Below are 26,089 nucleotides of genomic sequence, written 5' to 3' on the forward strand. Positions count from 1 at the left end.
TCAATGAGAGGCATTGTTAAGACTAAATTTCACGTAAAATGGCTTGATTCATTTTGACTGGTGTGGTTAACTGATGATGTGGTTGTAAATTTCTGTGTCATGGCTCTGAGTATTTCTCCTCCTCTTGTCTAATTGTTTACGTCTTCTCTTTTGCCTCTTCATTTAATTCATCCACAATCTGCCCTTTTTTACGGATTAGGTAGAGATGTGCAGGACACTACTACAACATTTAGGGAGGAAATTCAGCAAACTGCCCAGTTGAAATCCATCTTGCAGAATTATCCGCAGTTGTGTGGTGAGAACTGTTTGTGTTGGCTGCAAACCAGCAGCAAGCTCAGAGAAGGCCAGGTTTTGAGGTTGTGGGGGGATGTTCTGTTGCTGCTGCAGCAGATGTGCTAATTGTGCATTCCACCATGCGGAAACTATTCTTCTTAAACGTTTTAAACCATCTGCAGTAGGTGTCACTGCTAGGTTAAACCAACTTCAAAATGCAAGTGGTGTTTCGACTTCTCACTGCTCAGTTGCAGAACCCTGTGCCCTCAAAAAAGAAGTGGAAAAAAAAGTGTTTGAAGAATGAGTTCTACAATCACAGTCATGGCTTACATTAGTTTGTTAGGTGCCTGTACTTTTCCACATGAAAGTGAGGGTACAAAACAGAAAGAAAAAAACTGGAAGATACTGTAAAGAAGGAAAAGGGGAAATTGTCTCAAACTTTTCATTACACACTGTAAGTTCCCTTCAAATCTTACAATCTAAAAGGTAAAATAAGGTCTACATATTTTGATTATAGAAAAACTGTTTCTATATTCCAACTTCTTTTATGTTGATGCACAACTATGACTAAAGCACATTCATTAAGGCCATGACACACAGCCACTATGCAAATTTTTCACGTATGTTTTTTTTTTTGTGTGATACATGCATGATATATCTAATTCATTAGCGTTTCTTGCATTTATCATTCATCAATGTGCGCAGATGTCTGGCAAGGGTTTTAGCCGACGGGTCTTTATGTAAATTTGTTTTTGAGCTGTTCAAAATATTTGATCGGTGGAGAATTACACAGTTTACAAATGTTTTACGTAGTTTACGCAATCATTACATACATTTTATGCAATTGTTTGGGATTTTTTGCAAGATGTATATGCAGATTTTTGTCTTTCCACCACCGTTCCACGTATGGCCACGTATGTTTAACAGACTTTTTACACACGTCCCACCCATGTAAAACTTTTATATTGCGTATATAACAATCAAATAACGTAATTGACGCACAAATCACCAATGAATCGCATATAAACAGCACAATAGTCACGCACGGTACATGTTTTATGTCGATTTATGTTTTCTTTGAGCGGTTTATCTGTACTTCTTCCGTTCCGTTCCTTGGTTCATTCGTAATACATCCGTGAAAATTTCAGGTAAAGACCAAACCTTTTCTCACTTTTTCCACATATATTCACATATGACTAATTTTCATCCATGCAGTTTGTCCAAATGTACGTAGTGGCTGTGTGACGTAGCCTTTAGCTACAGTGATGTTTTCTTTGAAGACTTCAGTTCAGTAAACTGTATTGATCAGCTATAAACTACAACAAAAATATCACAGCTATAAATTACAAGTAAAAATGTGGTGCATATTAGGTTGACCTCTGACCGGAAGATTTCAGGTTCAATTCACGCCATGGACAAGACACTGAACCCCACCTTTCCTCTGGTGGAAGGTTGGTGCCAGTGTTTGGCAGAGTCGCCCCCAGTGTGTTACTGTGTGAATGGGACTGTGACTGAAGTTAGAAAAGCGCTATACAAGTATGCCATTTACCATTTAAGATGTTTGCTATTCACAAGCGCCTTCAATGTGAAGAAAAACAGCTCCTCAGATCTGGTCTAATGACGCCTGATATACATCCTGGCATGGCTCAACACTTGGAGTGATAGAGTCCTTCCCAGAAAAAAAACACATAATTTACTGCATTTACCAGTTTTTGCTTTTTCTGCATGCTAAGTTAGATGTCTTTTTATTGAAAATGAATGAAACACTTCCCAAACATTAATTTCCTGGGAAGTATAAGACCATGACTTATTTCACATTTATTCTTAACTTTTTATTTAGTGTCATTCCCCACTTTATCTGAATTTTATACTTTTTTAAAATAATGATTCTGACAATAAAGCAGAATTCTGGTAAGGGCTTAACTTATGACGTATTGAAACTGAAACTCTTGAATCAGTAAGGACGCCCAAGGGTATTGTGCAAAGCAAAGGGAGAAACGATCCCTCCACTGTTTAAGATCACAACACCTTACCTGTGCCTGTGTGCGCAGGGTTGCTTTAGGTTTGCTGCAAAGTTTTCAGTGGTTGTATGACCTCATAACTCATTTTCATTGACCCAAAGTTGAATTCCAGAGACAATCCTGAAGTCTCTGTGAATAACATATTGTTTTCCTTTAAAATCAGGTATTCTCTGAATGTTTTGTAGGTTAGTGGGTTGTATTAAAGCTTTCTAAATGATGAAATGTTAAGAGAGAGGTGATTCCTGAGTCACCCTGGAAATCTTGACTTCTTAGGGAAATTTGCCTACATTTTTTTTAAATTGATTTCAGATGAGAGACAAGTCCAAATGGCCACCCGCGGTTTTGGACCAATCTCTGCATTTTAATGCTGTTACTTTGAAAACTAGCTAATGAATATTATCAGGCTGAAAAAGAGGTGGCATGTAAAACTGTGTTTGTACATTTGAGCATTACATAAATGCTTGCATGAGGATGAGCCTGTAGTCCCATGTTTGGCCAGCCGTGGCCACATCTGTTTGTCATGTTAGCACTTAAGCGCCTGCAGGAGCCACAGCACTAAGTGGAGACAGAGTCCTCTCTCTCACTCTCTCCATCCACCCTTTCTCCTAATTGCATTTGTTCATTAATCCATTTTCTGCCCACTTCTCTTTCTTGTTTATGTTCTTGCTCCAGTGGGCTTGCACCTCCTCCAACTAGCAGACAGTGACCTTTGAGAAGATGCCAGAAGACTCTGTAAGACAATGTTACCCCTTCACCCTTCTGCCCAGTGCGCCCACACACATATAAAGACACACACCCCAGCTCAGTCCTTTCTTGGCCCCTCAGTATCCCCTCAGGCCATCTCCTTCAGAGAGGCTAATGGAGTTAGCCTAATGTCTGCACAGTGCCAGCCATAAAACTGATTTGAGGCTAAAGGCTTGGTGCCGAGACCACCACTCTGCTTACAAAAAAGAGATGTGAGTGAGATGTTAAAAGAGAGCAAGTGTATCTTTAGAGGGAGAGATGTTGTGGTGGCGGCTGCAGGGGAGAGGGACAGGCTGGAGTAACTACGGCAACTGCAGACAATCTAATTGGTATTGACATCCTTGTCTTGGAGGAAATTTGACATCTAAGGGCAAATCATTCTATTTAGTCGCCTGAATAGTCTCCAAGGCGGGGCCTAAGGAGCACAATCATGCAGGAGCGTTGTTCTCGTCCTCATGTCTGGGCCAGCTCAGCCACGCAGCAATCGATCCTAATCTGATCGGGGTGGGAGGAGGATAAGAGGCTCTGGGAGGAAAAAAATGAAATTAAAATCAAAAGCTCTGTTGGGGTAATATTTAACAAGAGGGAGTACAATTGGGCCCTGTTGGGGCGGCAGCCTGTAATGCACTTCTGCTGCTGTAGCATGGCTAATGTATAGAAAAACCCGAGTAATGACTCTCCAGTCAAGGTGGCCAGGCTTCAAAGAAATCTGCTTGCTTTAGCTAAAAGTCTGCCAGGCTGGGCTGCCAAAGACTTTCATTCTGTTAGAGCATCAAATATTGCCCCCTCTCTGGACACACAGACACCCTGATTTTATTATCCTCACTCCCCTGAGAAACTCATCCCATCCCTCTTTTTGTTTGTGTGACTGACCATCAATGTGTAAGAGTGAAGTGGTGCTGTCCATCAAAAGAAACACTACCTTTTTATTTTTAGGTCAAGAAGGACAGCAATCTGTGTTGCTATTTCACTCAGGGAAAAAGTATTTTGTTTTTCATATAAACTTTGCACAAGATGAGTGTTTCAACAAAATCCTTTGAATGATTCATATCCACTGGTACAAGGCCTTTTAAAAATTGGAGACATAAAGTCTTTCTTACATAGAAATGGAATACACATTTTGGCTCTCTGAGGCGAAACGTTAACTTGGTTAATGTGAGGGTGAACAAATTTCAACAAAAGTAAAATTGTTAAACAGAAACTGTATTAACCTATTACCTTATGCATTTCCACCAATATTATGGCATCAAATATTTTTGTACATACCATGATGGAGTTAAACAGGTGGTGGAAGCTGGCGGTATTTCACCAAAAATGTGCACACTCATGTTAAAACTGGCATTTGCTGGGTTTTCGAATCTGTTTTATCATGCAAGGGTTATAAAAATTAGCAACACTGCAAGGTCTTTTAACACAATGAAGATATATATTTTTCTTTCAACAATAATTTAATATCAAGATCATATACACAGTAAAACATAAAGCTATTGTTTGGCAAAAATGGTTTTAAATTCACTTGGAGAGAGCAGGCTGAAAAACAGTTATCAGTGGTATTTCTTGGTAATAATCTTAAATAATTCCAACCAACCAACCAACAAGGAACATTACCAAATAATACGATTTAAGTTTCATATATGACATAAACATGGGTTTTCTAAAAGAAATTTATTTCAAATAAATAAACTTAAATAAACTGTAACGAGAACCAAATAAATTTAAAAATTTTTAATAAAAGGTTTTGACTTTCCTACATTGACTCAGATTTAAAAACAATCTTAACAGACTTAACAGATCTGTATAACAACTCCTAAATAATGATATGGTAAGGTTGTGAAAAAAAACATATAAGGAGAAGTTCAATATTCCTGAATTAGGCGCAAATATGATCAAACTGGTCATATAATTCATTGATTCATTTTTATGTAAGAATATGTCCTGTAAGAATATTTGAAAATCGACCAATGAAACAAAAACACAACGGTCTGTGATGTCCAAAGGACATTTTAAAATAATAATGGCTTGGCGACCATGTTGTGGCAAAGTGTGAAATTGGGCGATTTTAACATTGTCCCTCAAAATGGGAATAGAAAACTTTTCTTCAAGCAGTCTTCACAAAAATTTTACACTCACTCCAGGTTAAGGCTTCCATTATAACCACATTTTTTTTAATAGCTCAAGCTGAATGAAACAATCTGACATATGAACATATAAGAAATGTGGGTGTGGTTAACAAAAGACCTCAGTTGCTGAGTATATCCAAAAAAAGTACTTTTGCAGATACTTTTAAAATCAGATACAGAACAAAAATGAAATTTTTGCTATGGAGATAAACCAATAAAAAGCTGTGATTTAAAAAAAAAAGTGTTTTTATTATTTTTATTATTTTTTAGGAATTTGCAACATGCAGCTCTGATCAGGGTGGCAGGGGCAGAAGGGGAAGCTGAGGGGTGTGAAGCAGACATCCATCCAAGGCGGGTCAAAAGGGGATGCCGAGCATGGGGGTGGCGAGGATGGTGGTAACTAGCGGCTTTACTTTTTTGTGATCGGACACAATTGTGTGTAAATTTGACCTTGACTTTTTCTAAGGGAAAAAAAAATTGAAATATCTCAATATAAATATATTCAAATGTACATGCATCAATAACATGTATTAAGGGAGGTTTGAGCTGAAGTCACCCAGATACTTCAATCATGGTGGGTCTTGGTGCCCTGTGACTGTGTGGGCCGTGGTGCCTGATGATATCAAAGTAAAACAGTTGCCTCTCTATCAGCAAATAGGAGTACAGAGACATTGGTACATTGCTTATGTATATCCAGTATGTTTGAGTAAAGGGTTGCAATGTACTGTTGGGAAAATGCCAGAAAATGCTGTGAGAAAAATGTACAAACCAGTACAAGCTCCTGGGACAGGGGTCTGCAACCCGAGGTTCTAGAGCCATGTGTGGCTCTTTTATCCCTCCATTGTGGCTCTTTGATTCTTCAAGAAAAAATAACAGGTTAGAAATTTTGGTTCATTTGTTTTAGTGAATTAGGTTTTGTCATTTATTTTTAAAATTTTAACATGTCAGATAACTGAGCAAAATAATGTTAAAAAGTGTAACATGTTGTCAGAGTAATTTATTACTCTAAAAAATTTAACGGGCCTACATGCTATTCCTAAGCTTTTTATAGTAAACAAAATCCATTGATATGATAATATTATATTACCTTTGGGACACAAAAGAACACATTTTTTATTAATTGTTAGTTTTTTCCTGCGTTCATTTGCCTACCTGGAAGTAAAACGTCTCAATATCTGAGGCCCCAGGTTTCGCTTTGTGTGGGTGCCACCGATTTCATGACATAAACCTAGAGTCTGCCTCAGCAAAGTGTCTGCATGAAAACAAACAACATCCAAACTTTTGCAAAGATGTGCAAGTTTTGCATTACAAAAGGAAAGCGTTTTTGCTGTTCACCACTAGCTCTGCGGAGAAAGTGGTTCTGTTTTTAGCCTGGGGGGCAGTGCTGGCTGCGCAGACTCTTCCTGGAAGAGGCTGTTCCCACTCTTTACATCAGCTTGTGAGAACCCGTTCGTTTTCGTGGATTGGGTGGGGCGGGTGCTCAGAGCAAAGGTTTTTAGAGAAATACTCAGAAATGCGTGATCGAATCAAAATAGCGTTTTGGGTTTTTTAACCTGAGAACAAACATTATAATACACTAAAATACTCAAAAGATTGATATAGGCCCTTCAAAATCATATTCTTATCTTCTACTGCGCAACAGTGTCTAGTTGCTAATGCTGGGAAACTTTCTTAAGTGTATATAATTGCATTTATATGCATTTACATGTACATAAAAAATAAGTTCTACACTAGCATTAATTAGTAAAAGGAGAAAAAGAATGGTGGTGTACCAAAATCATGACAACACATAAAGGCTTTTTGACTTGACTTTCTTGCATTTTTAATTCAAGTAAATCTGCTGCAGCAGGAGGATTGTAACAGTTTTATCATAAAATTAACTTGAGTGTGCTGCCGCCAAAAGTAAAATAAGTTAAAACTGCTTTTTGAATGATAAAACACTTAAAATTAAGTTATTGCAAATATTTAAAGGGAATATTTTATAAAAAATGGCCACAAAAATATAAATAAAGAGTGGGACTTTGCAGCTTTTGCTGGGTTCTGGTTGGTAAAAAACTGGCCTAAATGGCTTTTTTGGCAATGAAGGTTGCAGACGCCTGTTGTGGGTCAATTACAGCAGGGTTTTGTTGGGGCTTTGCCTTGTTTCTGCCAAATGAAAATAACATAAAATTATAAAACCTAAATAAAGTTTTTATGCACAGTATGCAAAAATCCATTTTTTTGCAGCGGACTCTGGAATTGCAGAAAACGAAGTGACAACAAACTTTGTTTGTTTTTCTGCTTTTAAAATTGTTTTTGTATATTTGAAAAAGCTACAAAATAGCAGAACTTGTCTTGCACACTACAGATGTTGCTACTACAATACTGTAGCAATCTGTAATTGAGGTTAATGTTAAAAAATGCATTTGTCTAATTGTTGTTTAAGGGTTTGTTTATAGCTCAATAAGCTAATGAAATTCATTATATTTGACTATAAATTTAGCCAATTTCGGCGGGCATTTAGGGAGGGTTTTAAACGACACAGAAACCAGACCAAACCTGATCCCGTGTTACTGTGGTTTCCATGCAAGTAGGGCTTCTCAGATTTGATTACAGAGGTTTAAAACATTGCGTAACACCTGCATAAACCTTCACTCAGATGTCATACATAGTTTCTTGCTGTAATGATATATGAAGTATGCTGCTCTGCATGTGTAGACTTGTAAATAAATCTCAATGTCATGAAAAGTAAACATGGTTTGAAAAAAAACTGCTTTGTGCAAATTTTGCTAGTTTGTAAGATGAGAAAAATGTGTCTTTGTTGTAAATTAAACTAATGACCCATTTAGATGTTTGGCCTCCAAGTGTCTCAAAAAGCTTAACAGGGTATGAGCTGGTAGGGCAGAAATGTCTAGTAACGCAGATGGTGACTACAAGAGCAACGCTGACTTGAGAAGTTATGCTGTCACCATTCCTCATGTCTTCACTCGTTCCCCCGCCTGTACGTCTCTGACCGGTAGCACCCAGCAGGCCTTGATGTAGAAGTCAGAGGTCTCATGGTAGAGGCAACAAATTGTCAGAGGGGGGTATCAGCACCTCCAGGGTCTCTGTATGCCAGCAATTGTCTCTGGCCTGGATTAGTTTTTGTATCTTGTTACGGACTGTTATTCCTGTGGAGCCAGTTCATCATGGGACTGAGGGCCAGCAGCGCTGCTGAGAGCCCAGTGATTTATGTGTTGCTGAGTGAGAGCAGCAGGTTCAAGTCAGAAGATTCTGGACAGGGTAGAGTGCCATATTTGTTTGCGTGTGTGTCTAGATATGCAGCCATTTACAAGACATTGCTCTTCTCTCCAACACAACTAAGCGTGTACTCTGAGAAGCTAAAGGAGGCCCAACCATGCGCTCTCAGTAGGGAGCCTTAAACTATTTAGTTTGGAGAGGCTCCACTTGTTTGACTGTGAACATGCCTCGAAGGGTTTCAGGGCATAAAAAAAAAAACGTCTGGTGTCAGGAGGCGGGGTTATCTGTCTACAAGCTGTGTTGATTGGCCTAGGAGTGACAATGAAGGATGGGCTTTGATGACAGAAAAACTTTTAGGGAATAAAGAGAAAAATTATCACGCATGCAAGCATTTGTTTTGGCAGTTTAAAAGCAACCAAATGGACAACTTCCCTACAACATTAATCATGTGGATTTAGCTATCATATGACCAGTTCATGCCAGAAAGAATGCCATTGATATATCCCAAAACCACATGATCTAATTACTCAGGCACACAAGTGAAGTCACTGCCTCCTGCAAAGGTATTTGCAGACTTTCTTGTTTTTCCTTTTTTATTTCAAGAAAAGTTGACCATGGTCAGCTGCCAAAAGCAACAGTTTTTCTAAGTCAGTCTGCTGATTTCAACAATGATGCAACCCTATAAAAAAGTAATTAAAAAAAAGTTTTAGCTTTCAGTAATGTTTTCTTCTTTTTCTTTATTATATAAATATACATCCATCCATTTTCTCAACTCATTATATCCCTTTCAACGTCTCGCCTGTCTCAGCTACTGTTGGGTAAAGGCAGACTACACTCTGGACAGGTCACCCGTCTGTCACAGGCCACACAATCGTTTTTAGAGAAACCAATCAACCTATGAAGCATGTTTTTGGACTGTGGAAGGAAGCTGGAGAGCCCGGAGAAAACCCATGCCTACACAGGGAGAAAATGCAAACTCTGCACAGAAAGGTCCCAGCTGAGATTAAAACCAAGGACTCCTTGCCGTGAGGCGAGACTGTTAACCACTGTGCCACCGTTTAGCCTACTAGTTTATAAATATATTTAGCTTTTTCATCATTACATCAGTTTTTCTTACTTTCCTATGGTTGCAATTCTTCAACCTGTCGGTTACTTTGAGTGAGTAATTAACAAGAGTCAAAAAACAAAAAAAACTCAACTTTGTTAAAACTGTACTCATAATCAATGGAGGCAAAGTTAACGCAGTGTGGGCGTATTCACCCCCCCCCCCCACTTCAACCGTAGTCCTTTGAAATATGATGTCTCAAAATTTGATATTTATTCTCGATGGTCCATTTTTTGGATCTCACAGATATTTTAAAATGGGGCATCTGTCCTGTGGCTTGGTCAGCCATCTGGATAAGATGGGACAAGGAGAAGATGTTAATGCACTTCATGATGAGAAAGGAGGATGACACCTTTGACCTTCTCTAGCCTTTGACCTCAGCAGCCAATACGGAGCTACTGATGCTATGGGTTTCCTATATCGGACATATGCCGACCGCACCGATTCCTTAAAAGAAATTCTTCATTTGCCACACACTGTTTATATAGCCTCGCCCCCACACCCCTGCTGTAAACAGCGACGCTTTAAGAAAATAGATATTTACTTCTCAGGCTTTCTATTTGATTGCAGAAAGGAAAAAATTGACATGCATATCTTATATGTAACTGTGTTTATTACGAGAAATGCTAATAAGGAATGGATGTAAATGTGTGGAGTCGGAACTGGGATATGTCTTGCTCCTTTCATAACCATTCCCTTAGATGAGTATGGCTGAGTGGACAACTCAGGCGAGAATGCGGGTGCACATTTTTGCAGATTCAACACGGCTTTGTTTTCTTACCACAGAAGCTCATGTCCAGGAATATGAATGAAATTTTGAACCCTCAACAAGGCTGCACTCTCTGAGACCACCACTAGAGAGACACAAGGAGAAGTCGCTTGTACTCCACGTGTATTCTCAATGGCAGCTGTGTTCCAGTGCATTGACAGTTAAATAGCATTTCCCTTTGGTGTGCAGCTCAAGAGCTTAGTGTAGCGGTTGGAAGAAATATAAAGGTGGAGGGTTGATCCCTGTACTTTGTTGCTCAGCTCCTGTCAATAGCAGCCTACGTGCAATGACTGATCACTTTTCCACACTAAAATTTAATTAGAAATTAGAGAGCACATCACCTCTGACCCCTAATTCTGTTCCTGCTCTTGTCACAGGAAGAAACTCTTGCTATATTTATATGAGAACTGGGACCAGGGCTCCCACACTATGTATAATAATCATTGTCCAATGAAGCTGTCAAAGCAGATTTGGTGCTCTGACCGTCAATGTGAAGATGTTAAGAATCTACAATTGGTCTTTACCTCTTAATTGACAAGAAAGTCCAAAGAAACTAAGAGAACCTGTAGAAATGTATCCTTTTTACATGACACAAACATACTTTTGCAATTTTTAAGCTTTTTTTTCTACCACTCATACGGGTTTGTTGCAAAAGTTCCATTGGATCTTTTTCTTTGTTTTAAACCAAGATTTGCATTTTTTGAGGATGTTTTCAAGCTACTTTAAACTTTTAGGAACTCAGAAATATAGTCATCTTGATTTCCTTCTAGATATTCAGTTGGATTTTTGACTGTTCAGGAAACCATTCTAGTCATTTGACCGGTCCTGTGTGCTAAACATTGACCTTGTGACCTCTGCTCATGACCCCTGACCTGTGATGTTGACCCCTTGGATTGGGGGAAGGGTCTCTTAAATATTTCGACTGGCCGTCTCCATTGACTACCTGCCAGGCACCTGCTCTGAGAAATGAAGCCAAGGCAAATGCCTCTCCTGGGAGCCTTTTGGACTGAGCAGACAACAAGGCCTGGCCCCAGCCCTGCATTTGAATAGTCTTTGAGTGGCCCTGGTAAACCAATCTCCCTAATTATCTATTGAAAGAACATTCTTTTTCCTTGCCCAGTCATTACCTTGATTTCAATTGCTGAAAAGTAACATGGAGGAACTAAAAAGCAAAAAGGGGAGGGAGAGGATGTAGACAAACACGCACACATGCATGTGCACCCACACTTGCACACTTATAAGACATATAGCAGCACAAAGAGACTGTGTGTCTTCCTGATTTCATTAAGGTTAATTGTGGGTCAGAGGGAGCAGATTTTAGATATAAATCCAGGATATGGGTGCAGGTCAAGGCTATGAGGGGGAATTAAACATGAATTAATGGCATGTAGCTTCATCTCACTGCTTCAGTAATTGCTATTAAGGTAAGTTACCATAGCATGTGATTGGTTGCCCCCAAATCATTACTCTTGTCAAGAAACTAAAACAATCTTTGTTTAGGTGTGAATAATTGCTTCCACACCAAATCTCTTTGTCTCTGTCTAAATTTGTTATACGTGAAACTCAGAAAAAATATATAAACAGTGTAAAACTTTGTATTAATAAGTGATGTATTGCAATTTATAACCTTATGCAAATGTTTGTAATTTGTTTTACTGATGTCCCACCTCACATAAGTCAATGAAAGTTGGAGAGTTGCTGCATGCTGCTTTGATTATTTGCTGTAAAAAAGAGCTTTCAGCTTGGCTAGATTGATCTTTTTAGCTTAGCCTTTCATTCTGTTTCTTATTTTTTTCTCCACTATTTGTTACAGTAGTTAGATCACAAAAATGACGCCAAACAGCACTAAATACCTACATAGAATGCTTAAAAAACAGAGCATTTCTTCGTGAAGGGTTTCCTAATGAGCTTTTAAAAGATTAATTTTGCTGCTGTGCATCCCTTACCATAGCTAAGTCTGTCTGCATCCTGTGCTGCTGGGTCAAGGGCTTGGGGACAGTCACTCAAGAGCATGCTCTCTGGGTTCTAGTGTTGTTCCTAGTACTCAGGCACTCAAGGTTTGCACACAGTCACCATGTAGTGGAGGAGATAAGAGAGGAAAGAACAGTCCTTTGAAACTAAAAATAGGTCATAGCAAGCAGCATTTAGTGACTTGCTATCAAAACATCCTAATTTTATTCCAAGTATATGCTTCACATATGTATAATTTAAAGTTTTCTAAACTGCAATGTAAATATGCAACAATATATAAAGACATCAATTTTCTCAACCTGGGATTGATAAAATGTGTTCAATTTGTGTTGCAGAGATCTTCATCATGTTCACTGATGTGTGATTCCAAACTGACCATCCTTTGGGGAACTGAGAAAAGCAAACAATAAAAACCGAAAAATGACAATTGTTAAAAGTTATGTGGGTTTTAAGTGCTGCAGTGTTAGGGCTTTATTGCTCTATTCAAGTCTTTGAACTTTACTGAATGATTGTCTATCTTAAGTTTTTTAATCTCCTCCAGCCTGTCTGCTTCCACAGCAGCACCTCTAAATCAACCCCCACCTTTGGACACTGACTGGAACCTTAAATCTCTTCCCTCTCTGATCTCAAAACGCACACACACACACACCCACCCACACACACACACACACACACCCACACCCACACACAAGCACACACAATGCATACGTTTTCTTTTTAGTTATAATATTTTTTAACACATTTTTTTTTCATTAAAGACCTCATTCAATGAACATTGCGTTTTAAAATGGTAAATGGCGTATACTTATCTAGTGCTTTTCTACCTCCTTTGAAGGCCTAAAGCGCTTTACAGTCACAGACCCATTCACCCATTCACTCACACATTCACACACTGGTGGCGGCTCCACTGCCGAACACTGGCGCCAACCTACCACCAGAGGCACGGTGGGGTTCAGTGTCTTGCCCAAGGACACTTCGACAGTTTGAAATTGTATTTCTAGGTATCTCTTTATTCAAAGCATTGTGAATCAGAAGTAGACGAAAAAGAATAGTTTGAAAAAGCTCGTAGCTGTGACGTAGAAGCGACGATTGGTGGGCCACAAGCTCCCTGCTCTGCTCCAATCTGATGCATCCACTTACAGACAAATAGAACCATGTATGTCTTTATTTTCCTCGTACAAGCTTGTATTTGTCTCAGAACTCTAAGACTCCAAAATTGGTCACCATTTTTATTGCCCCGGTAATGTTAAGTTGGGGTTCTAAGGGGCTGTAAGCTTGTGGAAGAGAGTGTAACAGTTTGATGGGAAACAGAGGCGAGTTTACAAGTCTGTACCAACAGTCCCGCCCACAACTCAGTGGTGAATTTCTGATGAACTTCTGCCACTCAGCCGAAATTATTTCCTAGAAAACAACAGAGCGAAAACAACAAACTGGTATAATCAGAATTAAAAGACCATGAGGAATGCTTAGATCAAAAGATAATGGGAGTGGATCTTTAAAACAAATCAAAAATTTAAAAGTAGCGCACATGTCTTTCGTGATGAGGAATAGTTACTGTCATGTAGACTGATGCAATGAAATATTATCTCTGTGTACATCAATTATAAATAGAAACTTTTTGATATTCAATAAAGGTTCATTTTTGGATATATTTTTTAAACAAGAGTGAATGAACCTAAAATCTTCATAAAATAAACTTAAAGATCACAGAGTATGGTGTTTTTCTCAGTGGCTATGACTATTCACACTGAAACTTGTGGTTTATGTAAAGAGAAATATGCTCTCAGTTTTGTCGTCATTAGAGAGGAAGCTCGGAGCCCTTCAGTTGCCTATCTTCTTAACCAGCACCAAACAACTCCACACTGCTACTGGCAGCTAAGCAGTTAAGACTAGGGGCTCCATATCTGCTAATGACCACTTAAAGGCTTTGTTTACAAACAGGTACATTATCAATCATATTTGTTCATATGTAAAATGTCCACATGCAGGCATATTTGAACACCCTGGAGATGAAGCATCTAAAGATTAGACCCCATGAGCCCTTCAGAAGTACTCCAATAAGCTTTCTGTGGACAGCACTTCCTCAGTCACTTCATTTATCTTCCAGGCCAGGGGCACTTCAAGGCCCTCAGAGATGCATGGTACTGAGGTCATAGTGGTGGTGGGGTGTTGGGTTGCTCTGAAGATGTACATGTGTGAGAGAAGCATGACGCGGAGAGTGTTGTAAACCCATATCAACATATTTATGCCTATTTTTATGTTGAATAATGGCAACCAACATAATGGCATATTGCCTCGTCAACTTAGCCTATGGTCAACTTAGCCTATGATCCCAGCAGTTTCTGTATAGGTTGATAATTACTTACAATAGTCAATAATTACTTACATTAGTCACAATAATAGCATAGCTTTTGCCTTTTTGCAGTTTTTTTTAACCAAATGTGATGCAAATTATTTGAAGTTAACTTGAGAGATCACCTGAATCCTCACTTGACCTGTTTTTTACATGCTCTTCAGTTTTTTTTTGCCGGTCTATTGAATGCTATTCATCTGCATTACTTTTCCTGTTCTTGTTGTGGACCGTCTTCATTTTTTTGTCATGTTTTTGTTATTTTTTCCATCTACTCAACTCCATTGTTTTTGTTTCTGGTTATCTGCAGGTTTCCAAGCAGTTTTCTCCCGTTAAAAGATGCAGGCTCCAGGTATAACAGACTCCAGGTCCAATACATTTAGTAATTTTTCTCCAGATTTGTTGGTTTGTTCTGTTAGCTGCCCCACAGCATTTGGAAACATTTTGAAAGCTATTTTGCATATTTTCTTTTCAAATCCACAACTGCAGGAAAATACAATCCATGCAGCACGGAGCAAATTTTTCAGCTTACATTTCGGATTCAGCCCAACATATTACTCTATTTGAGTAATATTACTCTATTTAAGTAAAATTTAGAGTAATATTTTGATGCACACATGCTGCTTTGAATTGTAGGTGCTTTGAATTATGGGTGCTGTTCAAAGCAGCATGTGTGCATCAAGTGTGCACAATCCCGTCCCGAGTTTTAAACATGTTGTTCCAAACAGCTTTAGGAATGCTTTTCAATGTTCCTTTGTTTTCCTTTAATTTCTCACTTTGCCTTTTCCAACTGGTTGGAACTTGACACCATAGACTTTATAACAAACTGTGGTTAAGGTAATCACAAAAAAGTTCTTTAATGGATTTAGTGAATTTGAAATGTGGTCTTTCAAGCATACATTTTCTATTCAATAGGTTTTCCACACATATAAAATAAAGGTTATACTTCTTCCTGTCTTTATAAAATGCTTTAAAGTGATCCATAAGAACAACCAAGTAATAAAACTGCTATCGACTGGGACAAAGAGCCGTGCAATAAGTATCTTTTTGTCGATAAACATCTTTTGGAAGTTTAGAAGTCTTCTGCTCTAACCAACATTTTGTTCTGTGCTTTCTTTCCATATTTGAGGGGATTTTATGTGCTGAACATGTTCTGTGGGAAGATTTTACCAATACTTGGTTTAACGCACACTATATTTTAATGCAGTTCCATTATTCCTGTAGCTTTTTCACTCTATAGCTCCCCCACGGTTGGTTTAAAGCACTACGAGACGTTTCTTGTTTCTGTATCAGTGTGCATGTATTATGTGTATGGATGGAGGTGGAGCTGTAGTGTGAGTGATGACACTAGTGGTGTAATTCCACTGACATCTGCTTCAAATCTGCTAGATGAAAAAGACACTCTTATGACCCCTCACTTGCCCCCAACCATCCTCTACCCCCACCCTGTTCCTTTTGCCCGATGTTGTTCACTGTCGTTTCAGTTCCAATCAAACAGTGGGTCATGTTACACAAGATTTCTACCATAACTTGCAATCAAACTTTCAGGGAAGGGGGCTTGTGCTGGCTGTGTATGTGCTGTCATCCACAGACTTATCAATCACTAGTTTTATGCCTCAGAGTGGCTTTTCCTTCATATGCTTTGGAAGCATGAGATAGAAAAAGATGGACATTTAAAGTTTTGGTTTTGAGGAGATTGTGCTGCCTTTGGAAACTTTCCTGCAGATGGAGCCTCAATTTTTCTGGAGTAATTGAGAAACAACTCCACAGCCAAAAAGGCTAAGCCTGAGCTGATGAGCAAGGAGAGGATGTGGGTGATTGAAACATGGCGGCAATTTGTTTTAACTGGCTTTGGAAGTAAGCATGGCAGAGCTCTTGGGGCTTGGTAGCTGTAAATCTGGAGCCTTCCAAGAGTAGTGTCGGTTCATAACCTTTCTTTTTGCCTCTTGGTCCCTCCCTTACACCTCCCCAGGGTACATTTAGTTGAAGAAATAGAGCTTTTCTTTTCTTTATTTGACTTCCTCCTCGCTGGCAAACTCTCCTTCTTTTTGTCTGCCTTACACAGGCATATGCACACACACATATGTACTCACATTCACTTTGACCCTAATTTTGCAGAACCCCCTAACTGTGTCTGTGCTGGTCTGTTGTGGGAGGACAAGGACACAACACAGAGATACATTAGAGAAAATCACTTCCCCCTTTCAGCAACAATGGCTCTTGGAAGTTGTGTAATTCTTCCGCGATCTGCTTTCCTTCTGTCTGTCCATAAATGAATTTTTAATTGCATTATTCTATGGACAGTCTGCATGTATAGAGTGGAGTTTTGTATTGTCCACTTCTGTTTTTGTCCTGACGACCATACGTGTGCTTAGAATAGTGAGACCTTAGTTTCTGACTGCACAAGATTTTATATTTAAGGAGGATTTTAGATAAACCCTAAAAGAATGAATGAATAAATAAATAAATAAATAAATAAATAAATAAATAAATAAATAAATAAATAAATAAATAAATAAATAAATCTTGCAAAATGCAAAGCAAAAATCATTTCCACAACTGTTGCAATTTCCAGAGAATACATTGGAATTCATACTGCTTTGCAGCTTACATGATTAAAAACAAACATCAAGGGTTAAATCTTAATATTTTGATATTTGTGGTGCAATTAAATTCATGCAATCCTGATAAAATACACATTGATTTGCTTTTATAAAACTGAGAGGGGTGACGTAAGCCTTTTAATGACCTATTAAATTGGACAATATAACTATCTGAGCAGTTAATAGGGTTGTTTTTCCTCTGGTTAAAATACAACATGTTCTCTTTGTGCAAACGCTTCAAACACAGAGACAACTTAAGGTGCAACAATCAAAGCAACACTCACCTCAAGGCCTTTTCTTATTGCAGGCTGTGTTTTCTTCTGTGGGGTTTTATCTTTAAAAGTGATGTGGAAGTGTAACAGGTTTTTCCTTAAAAAGGGGAATGGATGAGAGATTATTGACATGTTCAAAATTGTTAGTAGACATTATTTTCACACAAAACAATTACAACAGGGAATTTTGAAAATTGAAAACATTTTTGGTCATTCACTCTTATTTTGCAAGCATAGAAAGAAAACATTTTAGAATTCTGCTTGGATAGCGATTGAAGATTTAACCAGAGCACTTAAAAGATTTATTTATTTTTCATGTAATACTGGAGAAACGTTTTATATGGCAAAAGCATTTTTTTTTCTTCAAAAGAATAGTCTGAAATTTTTGGATTTTTCGGGTTTATTTTTAATAAAATATATTTTTTTAAATAACTGTTTTTCTTTGCACTTGTTTCTTTCTTTTTCTTTAACTTGTTTTTCTTACGGCTTTTACGTATACACGAACCATTTTAAACTAAATCTGTCATTGAGTTAGAGGACAGGGAAAATTATTTACCGGCAGAAAGTGTGAGCGGATCTCTCTGTTCGCACGTCTGGTTCAAGGCCTCCGCCTCACCAGCCTCCTGCCATGTTTTGTGAACTTGTCTCCCGGGTTGCACATGCAGAGTCACACATGTTTAGTCACACATCCCCACACTTTCTCTCTTTCACCTCCAACATCCCCTTCCCTGACGCTGTCCTTCCCATGGAGCGATTACTGAAAGTGCTGGTTTCTTCCGAGGCCAAACACTCTTACACACTGATCTTAGAGTCACACACCACTGCATCACAAAGAGCTGAGTGCTTCTCACTCTATGCTGTTGGTCAGTACTCAAGGTTTACACAGGGGGCAAAGGTGTTAATGCTACATGCTTTAAAGAAGTACAAGATGTCTTCACTTCAGCCCTTAACAGGCACCCTGGGTAAAAGCTGGAACTAATCTTAGGTGTGTGTGCAGGAGAAACCATTGCAAAGTGTGCAAAAGAGAGTAACAAGGCTTGAAGCAGAGCACTGCACACTGCTAAAGAAATAGGGCCAAGAAGAACTATTATTGTGATGTGTTTCTATGAATGGAATATGTTGCATTTAAATTGAACATTCATTATGTGCAGTTTGGGTCTTTATTTTTCTGCATTTTCTGCATTTTATCTGTTAAAGCCAACAAATAAATTCCATTTTAGCTTGAATTTGACAAAAACGGCTGTAAAATGTCCTTTATTTTATATTTTTCCCACAATCACAACTGTGTGTTTGCGCGCTTCACCATTGAAGTAACCATCCTAAAGCTACCTTTAGTGCAGCAAAACCTGGCTTAGGTCATAGCATTGGTAATGAATGAAAACACATTTGCGAGCAAATCAATTTTTACAACCTTTGTGTGTTTATTAGATATTCCAAGGCAAATGCAATAAAGTGGCCAAAGCCAATATTGTATGCCATGAAAGGTGGTGGAACAGTTCCAATCCGTAATGTCACCTCTACGGACAGAGCTCAGACATTACACATGGACTGAGCTTTGGTATTGAATTGGTGTGTTTATGAGCAAATATGTTTGATTAAAGCCACACAGGACTGGAAGTGATAAAACACAAACTTCTGTTCAGTGATTATTGTTTTTCTTTGTGCTTTTTCATGCTTCTTTTTGCTGTGATTGCTGTGTATATACACATCCGACTTCAAACATACATGCACACAAACACAGTTGCACACGCCGTCCTCCCCTCTACAGCCAAAGGAAGTAATGAAAACAAATGGCAGAGTTCTATTCCCACAGGGTCCCGAGGAGGAACTTAGTCATCAAGCTAATTTTATTCTTGTCTGGCCCAGAGACTCCATTTCCTCTGGGTGTTTTTACAAACGTTGGGTTGCACCACGCCATCGGCCAGTGATGGATAAGAGGGCCTGATGGCCGGATGGCAGATGCTGGCCCTGTAACTCAAGCTCCAAACTCTTGCTGATGACCCCCTTTGCACTCGTGCTCCTCACTCAACACGATCTTTCAGGAAACTTGTGCTTTCGATAGAATTGGACTTTTATTTCTCAGGCCAAAGCTATCATGTACATACATTATGTGTATTTATTTATTTATGGAGCAACAAAACACAAGTTAAGCAAAGTATACCTTTTCTAGTGAAATAATCTCTACATTAAATGAAAGCAGAGGTTAAAAAACCCTGAAGAAAATGAATGAAGTGGCTACATCTCTATGGTTCTGTTGCATGCCTTTTCCATGACAAAATTATAAATTCACTTCATCTTTACTTTTTCAGTGACTTATGAGCAGGAATCACGTTACAGTGACAGGTTGGAGATTCGCAGCTTAAGAAGTGAGAGCTCTTGTTTCTCCTACAGGCAGCTGAGGTTAGCTTAAGACTGTAATAGTTTTATTTCAAGTAGAATTTGTGTTTTGCTTTTGTCTGTATATAGTCTTAAACACATTGGGGCATGGTTGTTTCTCTAAAAAGTCCATATCTAATGAAAACGACTAAAAACAATGTTTACTGCTTTGAATGACAGAAAATAAACTAAAAATTCTAACTATTTTGAAATATTTGAGATAATTAGACAAAAAGTAGACATTGTTTGCAATCTACTTGGGGAAAAAAACATTTTTTTCTTTTAAATGTTTAAGGGCATGTGATGTTATCTCTCTTTTTTTAATCTTTCAGGGTTAGTAGTGTTTAAAAAGCCATCCATAACATTCCTTATAATTCCCCAGATTAATAATAAATGCTAAAAACTTTAATTTTGAAGTTGTGGCTTAAAAGGGACAGGACATGTCACAGTGGTTCATTTGCTAAACCAAATTATTTGGATCAGTATTTCATCTTCCCATTCTTTCCTGCACCACAGTCCCACTTTGTGACATGCACACAGCTGGGAGCATAGGACACATGGGACAAAGCAGAAAGAAAGCCAAATGGCCTGCTGTTCCAAGTACTCTTTTACCAGCTTGAAGCTTTCATTGCAATGCACCCTCCATGGATTATTCAGTGACTCCATACCCTTTTAGGCTTAGCTTTGGCCTGAAATGGCAAAAAAAGAACCTTATTGTTGTTGATTTATATGCAACAACTTTCAGAAAGGGAGGGAAACATTAAAAAGCAATTAATACACCAGAGTGCAAAAGAAAAAGAGAGCCGCCTTGGCCTCCAGTGGGACTCGGCATATCTGCAGCACGACCTGAAAATGCGGAAAACATGGAAAAGATGGCTTTTAGTGTGACTCCTGTTCATATTTGCAGATGGATGACTGACGGGAGAAAGCGAGGGGCAAACAAAGGCAGTTTACAATCAGCATAATCAATGTGACATCAGCACAGCAGCATAATGCACAAGGGTTGGAGGGAAGTGGGGTGGGAACACAAGATGCTCTTTTTAATAATACTGTAACTTGTTCCTTTGTGATTACACCTTCCTGATCTCTGCTTGAAGGAAGTTGTTTCTCAGGCTTCTTGATGGGACATCAGTGTCAGCCGCTTTAAAAGCAATTGTGTGCATTGAAACTTCAAACTGACAGTTCCTGTACTGTCTGTCAGGGTCCTGGTTTTCTCTGCATTGATGTAGCCCCCACTCACCAGAAAGTTGTTAAAAAAACAGAGGATTTTATATACTTCACTGTACTCAAGAGAGTTGAGCCTTTGCATTGGCTTGTTAAGACCTCAACCAACCAAAACTGTAAGTAAACAGGAAGTAAAAGGAAAACAGGATACATCTTCTAGTTATCACAGTCTTTGCAGATCTGCATTTGGCACAGAGAACAGGTTGGAGCATCATACTCTTAACCTTGACTTGTCAACATCATGAAAAGGGCTTCAAATGACTGATTTACCTTCAATATTCTGGCGGTGCAAGCAAACCTGACATGCTGCAATCAGAGATTGTGGTCATATTTCTAGGGATGGGCAGTGTTTCGTATTGAAAAGACCTGACAGGCCCTCGGATGCATGGACACACAAACAAATGTGCAAAACAAGTTTTTGTTGATCCCTTTCTGTTCCTCACCATTCATTTAGTTCAAGGCTAAGAATAGGAGGAGGGCGTCATTTCTAGTGGGAACCACTCAAACCCCGCATGCTCCAAACATCACAATGAGGAAAGAGGAAAATCCATTTTTTGCTTTGACAGGCCTAGATTTTATGAAAACAACCAAGGTGAATGTGCCAAGCAACAAAAGAGTGCACACACATGCACACAATATGGAAACAGAATGGTTAGCCTTGGTCTGAACACCATAATGACAGGGCACATGGACCTAAAAGGATGTTTTTTAATAAAATCCACAAAACAGCAATGGACAATTAGACAAATATAAGTTCAGATAAAATCAAGTTTTCAAGTATGTAATGTATTTCAAACATAAGCAGTGCTAAAACTACATCGACTGTCATCTTGGTTTGCTTATTCTGTGATCCTTCCATTTTAAGCTGCACGATGTGACACTATGCTCCAAAGCCCAGGTGTCATAGAGGCTACATGATGGCTTTTTCTTCCAACGCGACTCGTTCATCATCTGAGGGGCCTGTAGGGTTTTATCTCTGTTTGGCTTACTTTGAAGCACTCGATCCTCTATCATGTCTGCCGTTTGAGGCTCACTATGTCAAGCAGGAGGTCACAGGTAGGGCAGTATCACTGGCTGCTTTCCCCCCTGCAATCCATTCATTTTTTTCTGCTTACACTTTATATCCTTTGCAGTATTGGATAGCTGGAGAATTGTAAGGATGAATAGACAGACTGTGTGAGAGCAGGAAAGACAGAACGATGGGGTCAGATGGAGCTGAATCAATCAGGGCACATCAAATCAAGAATTCATACATGCTGAAAGTGACAAATATTGGTGTGGACAGTTAAAGCTGTCAAGGGCTTGACATACAGTAGCTTAACTCTGATCATCCTCATTCTATCATCATCTGTTTTTTGGGTTTATGTTTTCCATTTCATACAGTCATTTTTTAATTTATATTTAGACAGAAACTGTGTAATTAGTTGCCTCACTCACACACGTATGCTCGTTTATTTAGATTTGGAGTATGCAAAATCAGTGAAAATATTTGACCCAAAAAAACCTACCTATATACAAAATGTTTGGATTATCTTAAAGTTGTAAAACAAAAACTTTTCAAATTCAGCAAAACATATTACCTGTTTTTTGGGGGGGCACACTGCAAAAGACATAAAAATAGGATTCTTCCCTAATTCTTTTAAGTTGACCTTGCAGTACTTTGAGTCCTTTTTTCCTAATGAAAGTGGATTTTATAGTGACTCCAAAGCCCTTTACATCTCTTGTTGGAATGTGCAGCACAGAATCACCAAAGCATGTAAAAAGAAAATGCTGTGTAAAAAGGTAGGACACAATAAATCAGTCTGGGTGCAGATCCCCACAAACCGTTGAACTCAAAGTATCACCCATCACAGCATTTGCGGGAGTTATCAGCCCCTTCTCTGCCCCCTATCTCCACTTACTCCTTCGGGTCATCCTGGTGTCATCAGCTGGCGCAAGCATATGTCTGACATCTCCCGCTCTGTCTGCCTGCTCCTCTTTCCCTTTTTTCTTTTTGCCTGCTCTTCCAACTCCACCCTCCTCACCCCACATGTCACCGTCGGTGTTGCTTGTGTCGACCATGGTCCACGTAAACATGTAGCGACCACTTGATATGTTTAGGGGGGGGTGAGCATTACCATGTTTTGAGAGATGAACATCTGGTGAGGGGAAAAGGTTACAGTATACGGATCCTACCAAAGCCAGAGCTCTGTTCAGAATTCCTTCCATCAGATAAATCAAGCCAGCAAGTCACGGCAACGCAGAACGGGCGGCAGAGGGATGAGAGGAGGGAGGAGAGTGACATTAACCCAGACCTGCCTGAGAGGAAGAGAGCACTTTTTTATAAGTTGGCTTTTTTTAAGTAGCCATCTTTTTTTACTTCATCTCACATCTCTGTGAGATCATCTCTGTCTCTAAAGTGTCAGTCATCATCATTTAGACAAAAAGACCTTTTGCTTTTGTTGTGTAATCTCCATTTGTGATTACTCTGCTTGTGTAGTTTGGAGATCAAAGCTCACAAAAGCACATTAAGCATGTGTAGACTTTCACCTTTTTGATGCTCAAATTTTTTTAAATTTACCTTTTCTAGTTTCCATGAAAAAAAAATTGGAAAACAAAAATTGGAAAACAAAAGTCATTTTCAGAAATCAAAATGAAATGTTAAAAAAATAAAACAAAAACGAAACCATAAAAGGTAGGTATTATGGGACATTCCTGATTACAATGATGGCATTTAGCCATAATTTCAACCAAAAGTTATTTGACATGAAGTGATATTGAATGTGCTTCGCACGAATCATGAAACTTTTGTTAGTATACGGACATTGTAGACGGATTTGAATAAACTCAAACATCAAAAATCAAACGTCATCTTTCAATACAAATCCAATATTAAGTACCTTTTCCAGTTTCTTACTGTTTTTCATTTTTTTTTCATTTCTGAAAACTGTTTTTCTTTTCAAATATGTTTAATTTTTTGTTTGGTTTAATCTTTTTGGAATTGTGTTTTGGTTTCTGGAATTTTCTTTTGATTTCTAAAATATGTTTTTTTTAATCATTTGTTTTGCTTCTTAAATTATTGTTGTGATCTTTAATATGTTTTGCATTTATTGATTTGTTGGTGTTATTTGGACTTCAGGGCCACCGTAGGAAAGATTTTGCTACAAACCAGAATAATGTAAAAGTTTTTTAAAATAAACTACTACAGTATATGCCTTTACACCACACCGGCTTCCGCCTATTTTGTCCCTTTCTCATTTTTGTGTTTTATTTTGAGTTTAAAGATTTTTTTTAAGCTGCTACCTAATTAATGTTCTTGAGCACGTCTGACCTAACCTGGGCTTTTAAAACATCATCCCAAGTGCCTTGGATATTTTTCTTATACTTTTATCCAATTTGAAGGTCTTGCTTTTGTTATAAATGTAGTTCTTTTATTCTTTTCATACAACTATAACCTGTTGGGGCACAGGTGCATGACCCCTGGATTGCACCTCTGGCACAGGAAAACAATTGTAGTGCATTTTCCACAATTCCACATTTAAATCTAAGAAAATTGTCTACAAAATTTCAGCGCAACCTCTCACGATTTGATCCTCTTGCCACTACAATATCCATCCATTTATCTAGCCTCCGTCATTTAATTTCTTCTTATATCGTCATGTCGTAGAAACAGAGAGTTGAGGCTGGGATGAGTAAAGCACTTGTCAGGAGACGTAAGGGCTTCTGTGCTGCTTTATAAGATGAGGCTGTCAGAGGAAATGCTGTCACCACCCAGTGACACCCAAGTATCAAGGGCATTTTTGTGTCTCCTCTTCTGTTCCTGTCTTCTGTTGCCCTTCTTGATTATATTGCATGTTTGGTACCAGTATATTGTCAGGGTTTGACATGGCTACACTGTTGGCGTGTGCAGAGCCAAGTTTGACACAGTGCCCTGAAGACTACTGTTGTGGTGATGTGTTGTTGAAGACGTGAATGGGGAGGCGACAGAATTAGGATTAAAAAAAAATTGGCCATTTTCTTTTAAATTAATTAAAATCTTCTTTCTGATCTGTATGCATGTGTAAAATCTGAACAAACACGAATGGTGCTGGCAGTTAAGGCATAGCACCTCACACCCCAGATTAACCAGGAAGTAGTTGACAGCTCTCAGTGCCCTGGCCTGCTGCTAATTTCTCCACTTCCTTCCTGCTAGCCCAACTTAGCATCAATCACCTCTCTCCACTCGCAGTGCTAGTGCAAACCAATTTCCTTAATGCTGATTGCACTGTAAACCAACTCTCCTCACCCACTCTGGCTTGTGTTCTGTTTTGCTTGTTCATTCCATTTCGCTTTCCTTCCACAGCTTTTCCTTCACTTTGAAAAGCAATGATTCAACTCTTAAGAGGTTGAAAAAAAATAATCTGGATTTCTTCAAAGTTTGCTGTCATGTTATGAACAGCAATACATTTAGCCTTTTTATAGTAAAATTATCTATTCTGCGACAGACTGGCGACCTGTCCAGGTTGTCCCCTGCCTTCGCCCACAAGTGGCCGGGATAGGCTCCGGCAGCTCCGTGACCCCGAAAGGGAAAAACGGTCAAGAAATGAATGAATGAATATAGTAAAATTCTGGCTCATTTAACCTGTTTATACTCGACACCAGTGGCAAAAATCTAAGACTGGAAAAGTTCTTTCCTTACATGTCTGCAAGATCTTTCTATACTAAGAACTCAGCAAAGGAGAGAGTAGATCCATGCTTCCTGCTGAGGCATGATAAATTTCTTACATGCTTCACATGTTTAAGAGTCACTGTCAAGACAAGGGGAGTTTAGCTATTTCTCACGTTCACTAAATAAATCCACCCATCTTGTATCTGGGGCCAGGAACCGTGCCAGGCCATATACTAGCACATGTGCCAGTGTGTGCATGTTTCCTGTTAGCTCCGTCTCAAAGGAGAATGTCAGAGAGATCTCCACATTGGCAGGATATCTCCCAACATAGCAACTCAAGTGAAAACAAAGAACCAGATCATATTTTGATCATCTCCAAAACTTTTTCCCAAGCATCATCAGCAATGTAAGATAG

At 38.8% G+C, this 26,089-nt stretch overlaps 1 long non-coding RNA gene across 7 annotated transcripts in view; it reads left to right on the forward strand.

Annotated features, from left to right (window-relative positions):
- LOC110016063 (uncharacterized) overlaps window positions 1-26,089 on the forward strand; it is a 67,483-nt gene that overhangs the window by 35,695 nt on the left and 5,699 nt on the right. The window contains exon 4 of one of the 7 annotated variants that reach the window (XR_013659551.1): window positions 2,967-5,406. The exons of the other annotated variants lie outside the window; for them this stretch is intronic. This is a non-coding gene — a long non-coding RNA (uncharacterized LOC110016063). Of the gene's footprint in view, window positions 1-2,966; window positions 5,407-26,089 lie in introns of those variants that run through there. 7 annotated transcript variants of the gene reach the window in all.

The sequence above is a fragment of the Oryzias latipes genome, chromosome 12 (genome assembly GCF_053564925.1).
Source record: "Oryzias latipes strain Hd-rR chromosome 12, Olatipes_Hd-rR_3.1".
NCBI classification, from domain to species: domain Eukaryota; kingdom Metazoa; phylum Chordata; class Actinopteri; order Beloniformes; family Adrianichthyidae; genus Oryzias; species Oryzias latipes.